This window comes from Lipotes vexillifer, unplaced genomic scaffold (assembly GCF_000442215.2).
Source record: "Lipotes vexillifer unplaced genomic scaffold, Lipotes_vexillifer_v1.1 scaffold777, whole genome shotgun sequence".
In the NCBI taxonomy this organism is placed as follows: domain Eukaryota; kingdom Metazoa; phylum Chordata; class Mammalia; order Artiodactyla; family Lipotidae; genus Lipotes; species Lipotes vexillifer.
Genome location: NW_006784423.1, coordinates 2,318,901 through 2,324,514, shown reverse-complemented (window position 1 = coordinate 2,324,514; position 5,614 = coordinate 2,318,901).

Genomic DNA, 5,614 nt, shown 5'->3' with positions numbered 1-5,614 from the left:
GGGGGCGGGGGCGGCGGGGCGAGGGGTCCTGCCCTGCTCCGCCAGAACAAAGCCCGCCGCGGGAGCCCGCGGCCGCGCACCGAGCCGGTGACAAAGGCGGGCGGGCGGCGCCGAGCTCCACGGCCGCGCTCCGCCGGCGGCGGGCGGGAAGGAGGCCTGGAAGGTGGGGTGCGATGCGCACCGGCCGTTCCTGGGCTGCGGCATCTCGCCGCCTTGTCCCCGGTGACCGGTTAGGTTGACTCAGCGTTTCCCTCGTCGCTGGCCCGCACCCCGTCTGGTCTCTCTCCCCTTTGTGCCTCTGGCCCCGCGCTCCTCGCTCCCTCCCCGCTTTCTCCGCCACCTCACTCCTCCTCCTTTACTCCCTCTCCCCTGGCCTTCTTGCTTTTAATCGCTTTCCGTTTTTCTTTTTCCCCTAGAAATGCAATGCTAATTCGACTTCTGAAGGCCGCTCTGGGTGTTCAGATAACAGTCTCAAAGTCCTTGCCGGGCAGTGTGTACGGAGAAAAGGGGAGTAATGGGTCCTCTTCATTTTATTATGCAAATTGTGCTCTCAGTAAAATAAAATGCAGTCTGAGGAAGCAGAGCTCGGCCCTGGGACCCCCAGAAGCCGCCGCCTATTCGAGAGAAGCCGCTTCGGAGGGCCGCAAATCACAGCAGGGGGCGGGCAGGGGGACCCTGCGGCTGCGGAACAGAGACCCCCGCCCCCCCCCCAAAGCAAACCTTTCTAGGGAACGTCCCAATCTGACTTCCTAACCCTGGAAAGGAATCGCTTGCTGGACCCTAGCACTGACACCCCAGTGTTTTCGAATTTTGGAGACTCGAATAGTCAATGCTTTTCCAAGTGAAGTTTTACTTGTTCTGTTTCTGCGATGTGAATTTCAAATAAAGGGAACAGAGCCGAAGCCATTTGGACAACACACGCCTTGATTTCTGGAGGTTTTTCCGCACCCTGATATAATATTAAATTAAGAGCTGAGGGCTGTCCAACACCACTGTAAGCTTTGGATCCTCCCCTTGGGCTTTGTTGAGAAACCAGGCTCCCTACCTGAAATCTGGGGGGAGGAGGTGGGCCTTCAAAGCTATAATCAGACACAGAACTTTGAACTGGGGACTAACGAGCCCCAGTTGCATGAAGCTACAATGAGCAAGGTCATTTAGTTCTACCGCCAAAGTCTCTTTGCCAGATATTTTAGTGCTGGAATTTTATTGCTGCAAACCACAGAGTATCCGAAGTGTCAGTTATCAGTGAATACTGGTACTGTATTTTAAAAGTGAGCAGAATAGCCACCCTTGAAGACCCCCTAAAGGCTGACAGTCCAGGGTGAGCCTAGGGAGGGAGCAGGGCAGTGAAGTGGGAGCTTCAGCATCCACAGGAGAAAAGACACCACAGAAGCATCATTTGGGGGAAATGCCCAAAAGAGCAGCCTTCAGCCTGATGAGCTGCAATCTGCACCCGGCTCCTCAGACAATAGCTAAGTTCAAGTGTTAAAAAAAAAAAAAAAAAAAAAATCTAAAAAAAAAAAAAAAAAAAAACAGAGGCACTAAAATACAAGAATTGCTTTTTCTGGTGTGCTACAGACATCCATCGGGAGACTACCTGGTTCCAACCCAGAAAGGAGAAGCTATACAGGGAATCTGGGGTGTTCTGGGAAGGGCGTGTCCTCAAGGAAGAGAGCAGAGTTCATTCTGTTAGGGCCACGAGCTCAAAAAATCCAACCACCCCTCTGGCAAAGCTGAGTTAATAAATATTTTGTTTTTAAAAACACAGACACAAAAAACACCAAGTTGACCTTGGAATATTTTTCTAGCCAGACATACCCACATGTTTTTGTTAATAAATCATCATCGTCACTCTGGTCAATCAGCTGGGTTCTCTGTTACCTAGCCCTGTGAATTTAAATTCCAAGAAGACCACTGTTGGTGGGGGGGGAGGTGAAGGGGGGACAGGCAAGAATAGTCCATCACATTGTGTCAGCCAGGGCTTCCCTAGCGATTGGTAGCTTTCATTACCATACTTGTCAGGTGCACGAATGCAGCTACAGTGAGCAAACTGTTGGAAATGGGTTGTTTTTAAAGCATACACTCGATTACCAACTTATCGTGCCTTCTTAATTCAGATTCCACAATCTGAGGTGGTCTGTAGTTTAAAGCTGTCCTATAAGCATCAGAAGTAAAGCTTCTTACTTGAGGGTGAGAAATCACAAGTGTCTGAATTTATCATTGCTCCTTTCAGCCCATCTAAGAGAACTAAGTGCTTGCTCCTTTCCTGCAGATCAGATAAATCAGTTATCAAAGTGATACAAAGAACCACATAGGAGGAACCATCGGGACACTTCCAGAAACTTAGCAAGACCAAGAAACAACTCACCCACTGCCCAGCCAGATGACAAATACTCATTTCCACCCAAAAGCTACCACTGAAGAGCCCTTTCTTTGGATCTAGCACACAGTGTGGATTGTGAGTATGCTACACATTTTAATTTGTAAATGCTAACGGCAAATGTGCTTCTGCACCGCCACGGTACCGGACGGAGCACCTTATCGTTCTCAAATGGAAGCAAATGAGTAAATACCCAGTTTGTATTCTGTACATCTGACCCAGGTAATGTTCTTCACTCTCTCTTTTGGCAAAAGCAATTTCACCATCCCCAACAATTTAAAGTCTGTAGCTTTGCCCAGCTCTTTGGATCTTAATTCATACCCAGCTTGATTGTTCCCACCTCCAAATCATTACAGAATGCTAACGCGGTCTCTATAATATGCCAGTTCTCGAATTAACTTGTTGCTTTACCCAGAATTATTATTTTCTATTTCCTTTACTCGAGGTAACCTGAGATTGTAGATATCATGAGTAGTAAGCTTTTTTTTGCTTCCAGGTTTTGTTTTTTTTTAAGTAACTTTATAGAAAAGGAACATACAAAGCAGCCAAGATAGTAACCATCCCAGATCTCATGAAAAGTGATACCAAAAAGTACGCTCCCGATATGTACGGTTATTGCTTAACTATTGTTTTACAAAATGCCTGGCTAAACAGAAAAGTGCCCTTTCTCCTGAATAATTTTAAAATGCATTTAGCAGCCCAGGGCCTGCAAAGTAACCTAGAGCTTTGAGGCATTGGTCTAGTGCGTGTGGATCTCCCCCAGAGGTCTTTTGTCTGAAATGTCCGGAGAGCTGAAGAAAAAGCCATGTTTGGGTTCAAATTACACGGCTTCTTCCATTTCCCACTTTGTGTTATTCGCACAGACCTGATAGTACATTTCCTGACTCTAAATGTGAGAGCTCCTGGATAAAAATCATGGAATTAAAATGTTTTTTAAAGTGTCTCCTTTGCATACGTTATTCCCATAATCTTTCAGCCCTCCTAGATGAAATACCACTTAAACCCAAACCTTGACTTTTTCAAGTTAGCTTCAAAACAAAACTTCTGGCTGGAACCTGGCTGGCTTGGAGTAGAGTTCGAAAGGATAAGATGTCTTTCCCGCTCCTCCAGAGGGATGGTAGAGCCTCCAGCCCGGGGCCCTTCCTGCAGGCTCGGTGGCATACTCACAGGTGTGGGGAACCGCTGAACAACGGAAGCCAGCTTCTCACAAGTCACTCATGGCTTCCCTTTCTTAGGCTCTCCAAATCTCCTTGGGAGAATTGTTAGTGACAAACTGACTAATTCCTCAGAACCGGGCAGGATTTGCCCTTCACTATTTTAGGAAGTTTTCCACGTATCTTTTCATCCTTCCCCACAATAAAGTTCAGTCTTCCTTGTCTGTATCTAAAAATCTCTGAGGCGGAAAGCCTGTGCTCTCTTAAAACTTTTTCTGCAACTGTGTTAAGTCATACTGTGCCAAAAAGTTTCAAGCGCACAGTGACCTCTCAGGGATGGCTATTTTGTAATTTCCCTTTTCCCTAACAAGCCTTTCAAGGATAAATCCAAAATCTTTCTACAGCCAGAGGAGGTATGAAGAATTAAAGGAGCCATTAAATATCAAATGGAGTAAAAGAGATCCAGGATGCCTTGACTAGGTCTCCAGGAGCTGGATTTTTATTTAGAAGTCAAAGCCTTCATCAATTTGAAGAATGTTCACTATTTAGTAGATAATATCTTTAGAATGTATTTTTCTCTTCTTGACTGTTTCCCAAAATATACAACCCAAAAGCCAGCTTCTGAGGTAGCTTACTACATACCCCTAACAATTTTGTAAAGTGTTTTTGCTTTCACAGCCCAACTCTGTTTTCCAGACTTACATCCACTCTGCGGAAAGAAATGGAGGAATAGTTTTTTGAACTGTTTTTCTTTCGGGGCCATTTCACAGAAGGGGCTGGGTGGGAGATGGAGTGGGGGGCGCTCACTGTCCTTCTATTTTAAGGCTCTGTGCTCTGCAATGAATTCACTCCTCGTTGTGAATATGCATAGAAAGGTAGGGGCATTTGTTCCTTTGGCAAGTTTGGAAGAGCAGATTTGCTTTTGAAACAGCTGCATTTTACACGGTACCTGCTAAGACGAGTCAGTGCGCCCCCTGCTGACAAGTCAAGAGTGCGACTCCCGAGCACTTGCAAAGTTTATTTTGTTCAGTAAACCGTGTCATATAAAATTAACAACAACAAATAAAATTAGCTTATATGTTTCAACTGTAAAAGTCCAAAACAAAATAAAGCTAGTTTTGGTGGCGCTAGAAATCTCTATCTCGGCTTCTTCTCTTTGGCTGAGCCAAGGTCCTTTTATCTAAAGCCCAGTGCACAAACATACAGCTTAATGTGACCAGTGTTCTTCCTTTTCTTTTTCTCTCTATGGCAACCAATATGCTCTGCTCAGAAATGTTCCCCATCAAGGAAACAAATGATCTTCAGGGAGCAGCTCTATATGGCATCTGGTCCAATGGAGCACAGAGAGTTAACCTCAGTCAAAAGCGACGCTGCCAGGCACGCAAAACAAGGAGCGGAAAACTGGCGATTCTTACCCCCTCCCCAAGTGAAACCTGTTCCTCCTTCCTGAGAAACCATTTCATTGATTTGGCATCAACTGTCTCCAAAGAAATTACAAAATTCAAATTGCAAGGTGTTCCGGAGACAAAAAGTGCAATAATATTCCAGCTATTTGATACTCACCCCCTCACCACCCCAGACATGACTTCCTCTAAAAAGAACAAAACCAAGAACCTTTTAGGATCCTCTCCAGCCCATTTCACTACAGTAAGTAAGGTTCTCACATGGGCTTGGACTTGGCCTAGCTATTTCCTCCAGCCGTATTTCTCGAATTAACTGCACCTAGCAAGCAAGGCACCCTTAATTTTTACAAAACCCAGGGACAGTGGCGAGAGTCGGGGGGGGGGCGGTCAGTGAGGGGTCAAGGCCGGTGGTCAAAAATAGAAAACAAAGTAAAACACTATGCCACCCTAAAGCTCTAGCCTCCTTTGGGAATAAAGTGTAAGGCGTCCTGGTTAGTTTTGATTGATCACCGTCTTTCTGATGGCCTTTCACTACCGAGCCGGGAGACTGCAGCTTGCGGCCAGCTCCCCAGACGCGGCCTTAACCAGGGGGGCACCGACTTCCTGCCACTTATTCATCCCCTGCCTCCTTCTCCAGCTCTCTGCCCTCCCTTTGCCAAGCCCCCCCTCCCTCACTC